Below are 12,875 nucleotides of genomic sequence, written 5' to 3'. Positions count from 1 at the left end.
GTTTTAAACATACACAAATAAACAATTAAATGAGATATCCTTTTTTGTAAAGTATTTAATTACCCTCAAAATAGCTGTTTTTGTTTGTATAATGTATCGTCATATACTTTGTAACATTGCTATGATATAAAATATCAAAATAGTAATAGTTAAATGATTAAATGATTATTTATTTAATAGCTTTCATCAAGTATGGAGCTGAAATTCAATTATGTTTAAAGATCAGAGATTGTAAAAACCTGAATGGCATTTTATTTAAAACCACTGTAAGTCCTAATTTTAGAATCATTAAGTGTAATGTAATAGAGACCAATGTCCTCTGCTGTTGGAATAATGAAAGTGAAAAAAAAAAAAAAAAAAAAAAGTGGAAGTCATGACATTTGCCATGTATGGTAACCCAGAGCACACACCCAGAGCAGTGGGCTATATATCCAGGGGTTCAGTGCTTTGCTCAAGGGCACTTCAGCCATGGGTACTGAGGGTGGAAGACAGCACTGTTCATTCACTCCAACCCACAACTCCTGCCAGCACTGAGACTCAAACCAGCAACAGTCAGGTAACTAGTCTCTAACCATTTGACCACAGCTGCCCCAGTATAGAGATCGCTAACACATGGGACCAACTGGACGGCAAAATCATCAGAACGCAAAGAATTATGGGTATGTTTGGCCAGTTAACATCGTCTGGCATAGCAGGCTAGTGTTCTGGCATGAAAATAATATAATCCTACAAAATGCAGCGGGCTAAAGAAAACATTGTCGGAGCATACCGCCTAAAACTAAATCCTAATGCAAAGATGAGATATGACGAGAAAATAAAGAGAATCAAAGGACTCGATCCTTACGAGCAGAGCGACGGGTCAAGGTAACACCCTCCAGCCCAAAAGAAGGGCATGTGAAAAGGCTGTGCTGTGGTGCTTTTGCAGACAGCCTGAAGAGCTTGATGACATGTTTGCTTGCGATAATCAGAACTGTCCTATACAACATAGACTACCGTTCATTTAGACTGCGTGGGACTCAGCAGCGCACCAGCCAGAGAAGAGTCATGTGTCTGTGACTTATCACCCACAACCTACCTCATACATTTTCGATTCTTTATAAATGTAATTGTATTCATCTAAATGTATTTACACGTTAAATATGTAAAGAAACTGAAATTAAGTTGGTTGTTACTACTATTTAACCTGTTAGCCAGCACCCGTCATTATGGGACTCACAGCTGAAAGTGCTCTAACTAACTTATAATTGTAAGAGTTTCCTACTTCAGTGTGTTACAAACATAATTGTGGTGTCTTTAGAAAGAAGACCCTTTGGGCTTCACTTTTTATCAACCAGATTTGATAATGCTCAAAAATATTCAAAGTTATAGACACTGAAGTGCCTTGAATTTTTTTTTACCACTCTTAAATAGTTTTTTATTTTATATAAAAATACATGAAATGAGTCCTGGAGCAATCTAGAAAAGTAATGGGTTGAAAGCCACATGTCTCATGAGTTTCTATATCAAATCTGAATAAAATATAATGAAAAATGAGACTCCTGCAAATATTTTTATGAGACTATGTCTACAACCCCCCACCCCCCAAATATAAGAAAATATATTTCCCAATAGTATTGAAGGCTTCTACAAACTATTTAGTCAGTAAACATACCACTGCATAGTTTTTTTTTCAATTATAAAACACAAGACAGAAACTTAGACATCATATAAATGATTTATTTGAGCACTAGAAAAATACAATAAGAATAATTTGAGTAAGAAAAATAAGAATAATAAGACAAATAAAAAAAATATTTAACTTTGTTTGCCAATATAGAACATCCTGAGATTGCTTGAGATGCATATTTTACAATGAATTACGATGCAAATAAGTGCTAATGTGCTGATGGCCACTCATACAGATGGTAATAACACAAATGTGCCAATAAATAATCCACTCTCTCTCTATTCATATAGACGCGTTCACTTTGATAGCCGTGATCATTCAGTAATAGAGCTCGGGCGTAGACGTCATGGAATGGTGCATTGTGGGTAACGGCGGCCATTTTAGAGGCATCGCAAAGCAGGTTTGTAATAAGATAATAGCCAGTCTCCAGAAAAAGTTAAAGAACGTGACAAAAAAAGTTGCCTATACCTATACGGACAAACTTAATAATGAAGCCAAACAACGCTACTTAAAAAAAAAAGAGGTTGTAGGCGGAATCGATCCCTATGAACACATGAAAGTTTACCAAGCCTCAGTTTCCCTGATCATTTCTCCTACCGGGTCTGTGGAGTGAGCGCTTACACCTCCGATCAATTTAAAAATGTCACTTTCACTTTTTAAAAAGTCACTGGAGGCTCACCTGCAGATCATAAATGGATCTGCAAATTAAACGTGGAGAAAACAATCTTTCTCACTAAGGAAATGTTAACATTAACCAAGCATCAGTGGTGACACACACACACACACACACACTTATCAGATTCTGCGAGCTATGAAGCTTGTCTATGCGGGTTTGTTACACTTCAGGAGTAATTACTCACATATCATACTTGCAAAAATCCACTGTTTTCCTCCGGTAGTTCTGTAATCCGGTATAATATTGACGAACATTCACCTCAGACACAACCCACCATTCACCAAAACAAGACGCTTAACTTCCTATTTTGAAGTTCGTTCCAGTTTATTTTTATTTTTTTTAAACAAGTTGTTCAAATTTGTTAAATACAGTCAGCACAAAAATATCAAAAAGCAAATTAAGTTCAGGATTGGGTCAAAAGAAAATGTTCAAACAAAAAATACAGACACTAAACTGACTCCCTTACTGGCCAAAAACTAGAGAAAACGTAATGTGTTTGTGTGTGTGTATGTGTGTGAGAGAGAGAGACCATACACAACATGTCTCACCATAACTATGTATTATAATATTATCGAAGGTGATGGTTTCCCTCCGTACAGCGGCGACCCAAGCCATCTGACGCCTCTTGGTGATTTCAGACACCTTGTGTTTTTTTTTCCAAGTAGGAAAATGTTGAAAACTAATATGATTCACGAGGCGTTTGCCCTGTCGATCATGAAACCGATTACAGCAGTTCACAATACAGCAATACTGAACCATTTTCCAAAAAATAATCAAAATTAATGACCAAATGACCAACGTTACCTAATGACTACTATACAGTACATCTACTTCTGTACCGCGATTCCCACAATGCATTGCGACGTGACGCAACGATCCCGACCTCTATAGCGAGCTGATTTGGGCTGATTTGCACTCAAACAGATGGTAATCATGCAGATACATTCACATTCAACATAAAACACACTCTCACATATATAAAAACTGTCGAAAATTAAAAAGAAATAAAAAAAAAAAAAAAGAAAAAGACGATCGCTGTAAGTTCCGCCTCCATCAGCTGACAGGTGCGTCAGAGCGCGTCACAAGCCCACAGGAGAAAGCGCCAAATTCAAATAAACTATCTACCGCCTATTTTTCATTCATTCGTTTTTCCGGCATAGACAGTAAAAGAAATGGACACAGCGACCCCATTGGAACTCAATTGAGACAAATGAAGCCCAGTTTTAGCGGTTTTTTAGCACTTCCGTTTCTGACGCGCAGACTCAAACTAAGCTTGACGACGTCATCAACCTGTCTGACAGATGTAAATCTTCTAATTGGCTGTGCGTGCAAACTGCCATCGTTAATCTTGCAGAGACGGCGAGCTTGAGCGGGGAGTTCTTTGTCGTGAGTGAGCAGGAGTAAGTTTTCTGATTAATTATTTTGTATAGTATTTTAAAATGTAACGCCACTACGCCATATTAAGTTAATTGCCTGCGAGCTTCTCCTCCTGTCTGTACGGTAATGCGACAGAGAGCCGAGTGGTTATGATGCAATCGTTAGCCTATTTTTTACAAAAACTGTTTATACGGGGCCATAATGTAACATAGAAGGTAATGGAGCCCTTTATACATTTTCGTGTATCTTTAGAAATAAATAATGGACAAACAGAGTCTTTAAACGCCTCAGATGTAAAGTTATTCGCTGTCAAAGTGACGCCAAAATGAATGGGAGTCAATGGGAATGCTAACGCAAGTGAAGTTCTGCTAAAAGATGGCAGCCCCCACCCGACTTCAACTTCCGGTCGAGTTCCTTGCCCCTTGTTTTCCGGTGGATCGCCTCATCCTGTTTGTGACTCTGTACGCTGCAAAACCATGCCGTGTTTTTACCACCAAGACGCAGTTTCCAACCGTGAGTTATTCCATAACAGACGCAAACAATTCTGTCGCTGAAGAAATGAAATGTAAACAAAGGAATTATGATCCATATTACAACATTATTGCTTTGTTGGACTAAACATGCTTCATGAGATGTCGTTCAGTGGACCCTAACCTTCCTAACTATGCCCACCACCCGCCAAGCATGCAGTTATCACCTGTTTTTTTTTGTTTTTTGCCCACTAATGTTTAACACTCCAGTACTGTAGGTGGCAGCAATGCACCTTTAACTCTGATGTCAGCTGCACTGGCCGTGGCCGCCAAGTAAGAAGTGGAAGAGTAGGAAGAAACAAACAGCAAAGACGTTAACATTAGATAGAAGAATAGAATCAAACAAACAAATAATATGCAAAACGCGGTCGCGGGTAAAAAACTGATGCCGCTAAATGTCCCAAACAAACTGAAATATATAGCAATATTTTCCAGCAGCAGCACCTCGCAGTTAAATATTAGCAGCAGTGAAGAAGTGAGCCAGACAACTATGCAACAACATGCCTCCAGTGATGATGATGAGGGACAGAAAGATGAGCGGGTTCCACAGGCAGATCCAGATCCAAGTATGGAACATGAGAGGAGAAAGAGAGGTACTTGCTAGGGATGATGTTAGGAAGTGATATTCAGGTTGCTATGTTTTTAATGATTACAGTAGTTAAAACGGCTAAACTTCAACATTTTAGCTGTATAATGACACATGCAGTAGCTAATATTAAAAAATGTTGTGCTTTTAATTTTAAAAATGTTGGTAACATTACAGTTAATGCTTACAAACCTTTTCATATAGCTGGTTTCCGATTTTGAATACAGAAGTTACATTTGTAATGGTGTATTTTCATTTAGATGTGGTATTATTATCTGTGCAGTAAGATTAATTACTGCATAAATTAAGATTATTAAGTAATAAATTCATTTCAAGACGGCATGGAATTATTATTTTTTTTTTATCCATTCCATCGTTTGTTTATTCAGGTTGAGCTTAGACCAAGAGCAGAGAAAGACACCCACTCCAGCTCAACATCTAGTCAACATCAGTGCTATTGCTATCATTTGGATGGTATAGTATCATGAGCCACAATTAAAGTCTTGTGACACTCATGCCAGGCGTTATTGTTGTTGTTGTCCAGTTTACGCGCACCGATTGCTTTGGGCCAGGCCTAGTCAAAGTCCAGGGCCGTTTTTCAGTCCCAGTCCGTCCCTGGCTGTGGATGTGTTTATTACTCGTTATTACGACGATCTGGTATGTACAGCGTTTTCATTGCTTATTTTTTTATGTGTACTGCTTACACAAATGTAGCAAATACAGTCTTTATAAGCTTTCCATTGAAAAACAGCAATCTGTCGTCGATGCTTGAGGCTTAGATCTTTATAATGATACATAGTTTGTCAAGATTAAATTTGTCCTGTTTCATTTAATCTATTCATAATCACTGACACGTGCGAGTGATGTGGCTTTGAGGACGAGGGCGTTCTAGTGCAGGTTAACAGAGTTTAAAATGACTTTACTATTTTAATATATTTTAAACTAATTTATTCCTGTAATCAAAGCAGGATCACACTCCAACATTTCATGGGCAGGTTTGACTGCAAACACAGTCACCAAATGAATTGCAATGTAGCCTAGATGTACAACATTTAAAACTGATTAGCGTTACGCTTTAATACACTGGTAACTTAAGCTCATTTTCTAGCCATGTCATGCTAGTTAACAGTTAACATTTACAGAGAGTTATTGTAACTTACCTTTGTGAAAATGCTTCTTCTTCTTCTCCTTCTTCTTCTTCTTCTTCTTTGGTTTGTGAAAATGCTTTGAACACCATGATGTGTGGTGGAATGTTATTGAAGGTAAGCTTGGCCAACTTACCGCTATTATCCATGCCATTCGTCGCCTTTTTGTCACCTCTGAAACATGGCTTGTAGTATTATTTTTCCACGCTGGAAAACGATAAAATTATATTCCATTCTTAACCCCTTTCTAGCCACCCCCTTTTTTGGCATGGAGACAGAAATGACATACCCAAAATAAAAAGGTTTCTGCTCATGATTCTTTCTGACTAGATACATAATCAACATATGTTCACAAAGCTGACACTTCAAAGTTTACTGTTCAGGAATCAGAATCACTCAGACTGTTATGATAATAGAGATATATAAGCTCAAACATAAAAACAAAAATAAAAATATTAAATTTAAAAGTATTTAAAATGTATTTAATGTATTTAAAAATGTGTTGATGTAAGATATGAGTTTAGAAATAGAGTGTAGCTAAAGCCACAAGTCTTTCAAAACTTCATTAGAAATTTCATAATCTAATCTGTAAACCTGTGAATTTTATGAAATATTTTCTAAGGCCATGTCATGTGTGTTTTTTAGAGAAGGCTAATCAGATTGATTTATGGCCCTTGTCATCCCTGTAAGATCTCACATGTAAACACTGCTGTGTACTTTATATGTGTGTTTTGAAAACTGCCCGATTCATTATTCTATTGTTCTCACCAAACGAGTCTTTCACACCTCCACCAGGTACGACACATTATCCGCATTATTCTTTTATCATTATTCTTTTGTTTTTATTCCACTTTTATCAGCCTTTGTTGTGGTTTTTCAATGTTAACAAAGCAACAAAGCAGCGATCTCACTTCAGTCTCTGTATGCATTTAGTCCTTATTTATCAAAAGTCTTACTATAAAAATACAACAAAACATTTTCTTACAACCTTACGTGAATTATTGTGAAAGAAATGCATTATGAAGAAGAAATGCACCTGCTATTAGTAGCATTGGAGCTAACGTTAGCATCAAGCTACATCAGACAATTTATGAAATTATTAGTACACTTTTACTCAAAACTCACTTTGAACCCCAATCGAGTGTTTATAATAACTTCCTTTTGCGATCACGGGTGGAATTTGGTCGTTTACTATTGTAAAAATATGCTATTTGTAGCCTTTTTCATAGCTGCACAAGTTAGCATTTCCGATGTACATTTTTTTTTTATATTTTATAAAATGCCCCAGATCTCAAGAAAATCTCATACCAAGCTTTTCTATCATAATCGCAGGTTTATTATTCGGATATTTCGTGTATACAGAGGTGTTTCAGTGTTGTTGTGAGCAGATATGAACCAGGAACTGTTCACGAACCATGTGACACGATCTGACGCTGTCCGGTTTTGGGACTGTCAGATTGACAAGCCAAAGGTCCAATCAGAGTATGTCTGGGTCACAGCTCGAGTACACGTAAGCAAACACACAGAGACGGCACTGGGAGAGGCTATTTATCATCAGATCACGTAAATCAGTGGAAAATGAATAGGAATGATGATTCTGTCTGAAGAAATATGAAGTAAACATCAGTAAATATATCCACATATCTCCGCGGATATGCATCTATGGTCTATAAATCCTTATTGATGCTGTTCAGTGAGTCTATGTGAACACAAATAAACCGCTGCAGACTTGACTGAATATTAATGAGTGGTGAATTTCTGTTCAAAATGGGGCATAATACGGATTTATTATTTTGCACTCCTGACATAAATTACTAAATAACTGTCACTGCAACAATATTTTATCAAAATATTGGTCAAATATCGAAGCTAGAGTCTTTAAACTTTCAATTGATGCACAGTTTTTCCAGATCAAGTAAGAGAGTGATGTTTAATGTGCTGTGAAAGTGAAACAATAATAAACTGGGGCCGTCTGCGATGTTTGCACGTAAAGGGGTTAAGCTTTATGCCACTTCTATCGTGAGAATGACTACTGCAGTTTATAGGTAGACAGCATTTTGAACACTGTGTTCTTCCCTCATGCAAAGAAGTCTAGCGCCTAATGCTTGTGCCGCGGATTCCCAAAATGATCACGCTCACTTCCATTAAGAGGGTCGGGGACCTCCAAGCATTTTCGGTAAGTGAAGAGTGCCTTGTGTTCGGGCAGGCCTACTCTCACGTTGTCCTGAGACCCCGGCCTGGATACGTGCCCAAGGTTCCCACCACTCCCTTCCGAGACCAGGTGGTGAACCTGCAAACGCTGCCCCTGGAGGAGGCAGACCCAGCCTTGGCGTTGCTGTGTCTCGTAAGAGCGCATTGCATATACGTGGACCGCACCCAGAGCTTTAGAAGCTCTGAGCAGTTCCTGGTCTGCTTTGGAGGTCAGCAGAAGGGGAAGGCTGTCTATAAGCAGAGGTTGGCCCACTGGATAGTGGATGCCATCACCTTGGCTTACCATTCCCAAGGCGAGCCGTGCCCCCTGGGGGTGAGGGCCCACTCTACACGGGTATGTTAAACCCACAAGCCAATTATTCATGCCGGCGCTAATGATGTTCGACTTCGCCAGTCGGAGATCACTATAAATAACATTAAAGAGGTGTGTGAACTTGCAAGCACGATGTCAGACACTGTAATATGCTCTGGTCCCCTCCCTGCTTACCGTGGTGATGAGATGCATAGCAGATTGTCATCACTCAATGGCTGAATGTGTTAAGTGGTGCCCACAGCATAACATAGGTTTTTATAGACAATTGGACGAGCTTTTGGGGCAGACCTGACCTGTTTAAAAGAGATGGTCTTCATCCCTCCCGGGGTGCAGCTGCTCTTCTCTCTAGAAATATGGCAAATAGTCTTAGAGTTCATACTTGACTCACTGGGGCCCAGGTCAGGAAGCAGACAGACTGGCTAAACCGACAGTCTGCTAGCTGCCTCCCATCACAGAGGTCAGCTAATTCTCAGCACATAGAGACTCTTTCACCTAGATATCACACTATAGAGACTGTGTCTGTTCCCCGAACTAGAAAATACAAAAAACGTCCAAACCAAGTTAAGATTAATAATTTAATTGAGGTTCAACAAATAAAAAACAAATGCAATATGGATAAACAAATGATAAAGCTTGGCTTATTGAATATCAGATCCCTTTCTACGAAAACACTTTTTGTAAATAATATGATAACTGATCATAATCTAGATGTGCTCTGTTTGACAGAAACCTGGCTAAAACCTGATGATTACATTATTTTAAATGAGTCCACCCCCCCAAGATTACTGTTATAAACACGAGCGGCGAGCCACGTCTAAAAGGCAAAGGTGGAGGTGTTGCTTCAATTTATAACAACGTTTTCAGGATTTCTCAGAGGGCAGGCTTCAAGTATAACTCGTTTGAAGTAATGGTGCTACATATAACATTATCCAGAGAAACAAATGTTAATGATAAATCCCCTGTTATGTTTGTACTGGCTACTGTATACAGGCCACCAGGGCACCATACAGACTTTATTAAAGAGTTTGGTGATTTTACAGCCGAGTTAGTTCTGGCTGCAGATAAAGTTTTAATAGTTGGTGATTTGAATATCCATGTCGATAATGAAAAAGATGCATTGGGATCAGCATTTATAGACATTATGAACTCTATTGGTGTTAGACAACATGTTTCAGGACTTACTCATTGTCGAAATCATACTCTAGATTTAATACTGTCACATGGAATTGATGTTGATAGTGTTGAAATTATGCAGCCAAGTGATGATATCTCAGATCCTTATTTAGTTCTGTGCAAACTTCATATAGCCAAAATTGTAAACTCTACTTCTTGTTACAAGTATCAAAGAACCATCACTTCTACCACAAAAGACTGCTTTTTAAGTTATCTTCCTGATATATCCAAATTCCTTAGCATATCCAAAACCTCAGAACGACTTGATGATTTAACAGAAACTATGGACTCTCTCTTTTCTAGCACTTTAAATACAGTTGCTCCTTTACGCTTAAGGAAGATAAGGAAAACAGTTTGACACCATGGTATAATGAGCATACTCGCACCCTAAAGAGAGCAGCACGAAAAATGGAGCGCAGCTGGAGGAAAACAAAACTAGAGGTATTTCGTATTGTTTGGCGGGAAAGTAACATATCCTACAGAAAAGCATTAAAAACTGCTAGATTTTAGAAGAAAACAAACATAACCCCAGGTATTTATTCAATACAGTGGCTAAATTAACGAAAAATAAAGCCTCAACAAGTGTTGACATTTCCCAACACCGCAGCAGTAATGACTTTATGAACTACTTCTAAAATCGATAATATTAGAGATAAAATTGCAACCATTTAGCCGTCAGCTACAGTATCGCATCAGACAGTGCACTATAGAGCCCCTGAGGAACAGTTCCACTCATTCTCTACCATAGGAGAGGAAGAATTGTATAAACTTGTTAAATCATCTAAACCAACAACATGTATGTTAGACCCTATACCATCGAAGTTCCTAAAAGAGGTGCTTCCAGAAGTCATAGGTCCTCTTTTGACTATTATTAATTCCTCATTGTCATTAGGATATGTCCCCAAAACCTTCAAACTGGCTGTTATTAAGCCTCTCATCAAAAAAACACAACTTGACCCCAAAGAACTAGTTAATTATAGACCAATCTCGAATCTTCCTTTTCTGTCCAAGATACTAGAAAAGGTGGTATCCTCACAATTATATTCCTTCTTAGAGAAAAATGGTATATGTGAGGATTTCCAGTCAGGATTTAGACCATATCATTGTATTGAGACTGCTCTCCTTAGAGTTACAAATGATCTGCTCTTATCATCTGATCGTGGGTGTATCTCTCTATTAGTTTTATTGGATCTTAGTGCTGCGTTTGACACCATTGACCACAGCATTCTTTTGCATAGACTTGAACACTTTGTTGGCATCAGTGGAAGTGCATTAGCATGGTTTAAATCTTACTTATATGACCGCCATCAGTTCGTAGCAGTGAATGAAGATGTATCATATTGATCACAAGTGCAGTATGGAGTACCTCAAGGCTCAGTACTAGGGCCGCTACTCTTCACGCTTTATATGTTACCCTTGGGAGATATCATCAGGAAACATGGTGTTAGCTTTCACTGTTATGCTAATGATACTCAGCTCTATATTTCTTCGCGGCCTGGTGAAACACACCAATTTGAAAAACTAATGGAATGCATAGTCGATATATAAAAAATTGGATGACGAGTAATTTCTTACTGCTAAATTCAGAAAAAACAGAGGTGTTAATTATAGGACCTAAAAACTCTGCTTGTAATAACCTAGAACACTGTCTAAGACTTAATGGTTGCTCTGTCAATTCTTCGTCATCAGTTAGGAACCTAGGTGTGCTATTTGATCGCAATCTTTCCTTAGAAAGCCACGTTTCTAGCATTTGTAAAACTGCATTTTTCCATCTCAAAAATATATCTAAATTACGGCCTATGCTCTCAATGTCAAATGCAGAAATGTTAATCCATGCATTTATGACTTCGAGGTTAGATTATTGTAATGCTTTATTGGGTGGTTGTTCTGCACGCTTAGTAAACAAACTACAGCTAGTCCAAAATGCAGTAGCAAGAGTTCTTACTAGAACCAGGAAGTATGACCATATTAGCCCGGTCCTGTCATCGCTGCACTGGGTCCCTATCAAACATCGTATAGATTTTAAAATATTGCTTATTACTTATAAAGTCCTGAATGGTTTAGCACCTCAGTATTTGAATGAGCTCCTTTTACATTATACTCCTCTACGTCCGCTACGTTCTCAAAACTCAGGCAATTTGATAATACCTAGAATATCAAAATCAACTGCGGGCGGCAGATCCTTTTCCTATCTGGCGCCTAAACTCTGGAATAACCTATCTAACATTGTTCGGGAGGCAGACACACTCTTGCAGTTTAAATCTAGATTAAAACCCCATCTCTTTAACCTGGCATACACATAACATACTAATATGCTTTTAATATCCAAATCCGTTAAAGGATTTTTAGGCTGCATTAATTAGGTAAACCGGAACCGGAAACACTTCACATAACATATACCTTCTACATCATTAGAAGAATGGCATCTACGCTAATATTTGTCTGTTTCTCTCTTGTTCCGAGCTCACCGTGGCCACCAGATCCAGTCTGTATCCAGATCAGAGGGTCACTGCAGTTGCCCGGATCCAGTACGTATCCAGACCAGATGGTGGATCAGCACCTAGAAAGGACCTCTTCTGCCCTGAAAGACAGCAGAGACCAGGACAACTAGAGCCCCAGATACAGATCCCCTGTAAAGACCTTGTCTCAGAGGACCACCAGGACAAGACCACAGGAAACAGATGATTCTTCTGCACAATCTGACTTTGCTGCAGCCTGGAATTGAACTACTGGTTTCGTCTGGTCAGAGGAGAACTAGCCCCCCAACTGAGCCTGGTTTCTCCCAAGGTTTTTTTCTCCATTCTGTCACCGATGGAGTTTCGGTTCCTTGCCGCTGTCACTCTGGCTTGCTTAGTAGGGGACACTTCATCTAATGCGATATCATTGACTTGATTGCAAATAAATGCACAGACACTATTTAAACTGAACAGGGATGACATAACTGAATTCAATGATGAACTGCCTTTAACTATCATTTTGCATTATTGACACAATGTTTTCCAAATGAATGTTGTTCAGTGCTTTGATGCAATGTATTTTGTTTAAAGCACTATATAAATAAAGGTGATTGATTGATTGATTGGCGTTTTCACTTAAATTAAGAGATGACTGGCCTCCCAAGTGAGACCCCATATGTCGTTGACATAACGTCTCCGTTCCCTCCATCAGGGAACGAGGGTTACGTACGTAACCAAGACG

This window comes from Carassius auratus, chromosome 15, assembly GCF_003368295.1.
Source record: "Carassius auratus strain Wakin chromosome 15, ASM336829v1, whole genome shotgun sequence".
In the NCBI taxonomy this organism is placed as follows: Eukaryota; Metazoa; Chordata; class Actinopteri; order Cypriniformes; family Cyprinidae; genus Carassius; species Carassius auratus.
The sequence above is the reverse complement of the archived record's forward strand: the minus strand, read 5'-3'. Positions refer to the sequence as shown.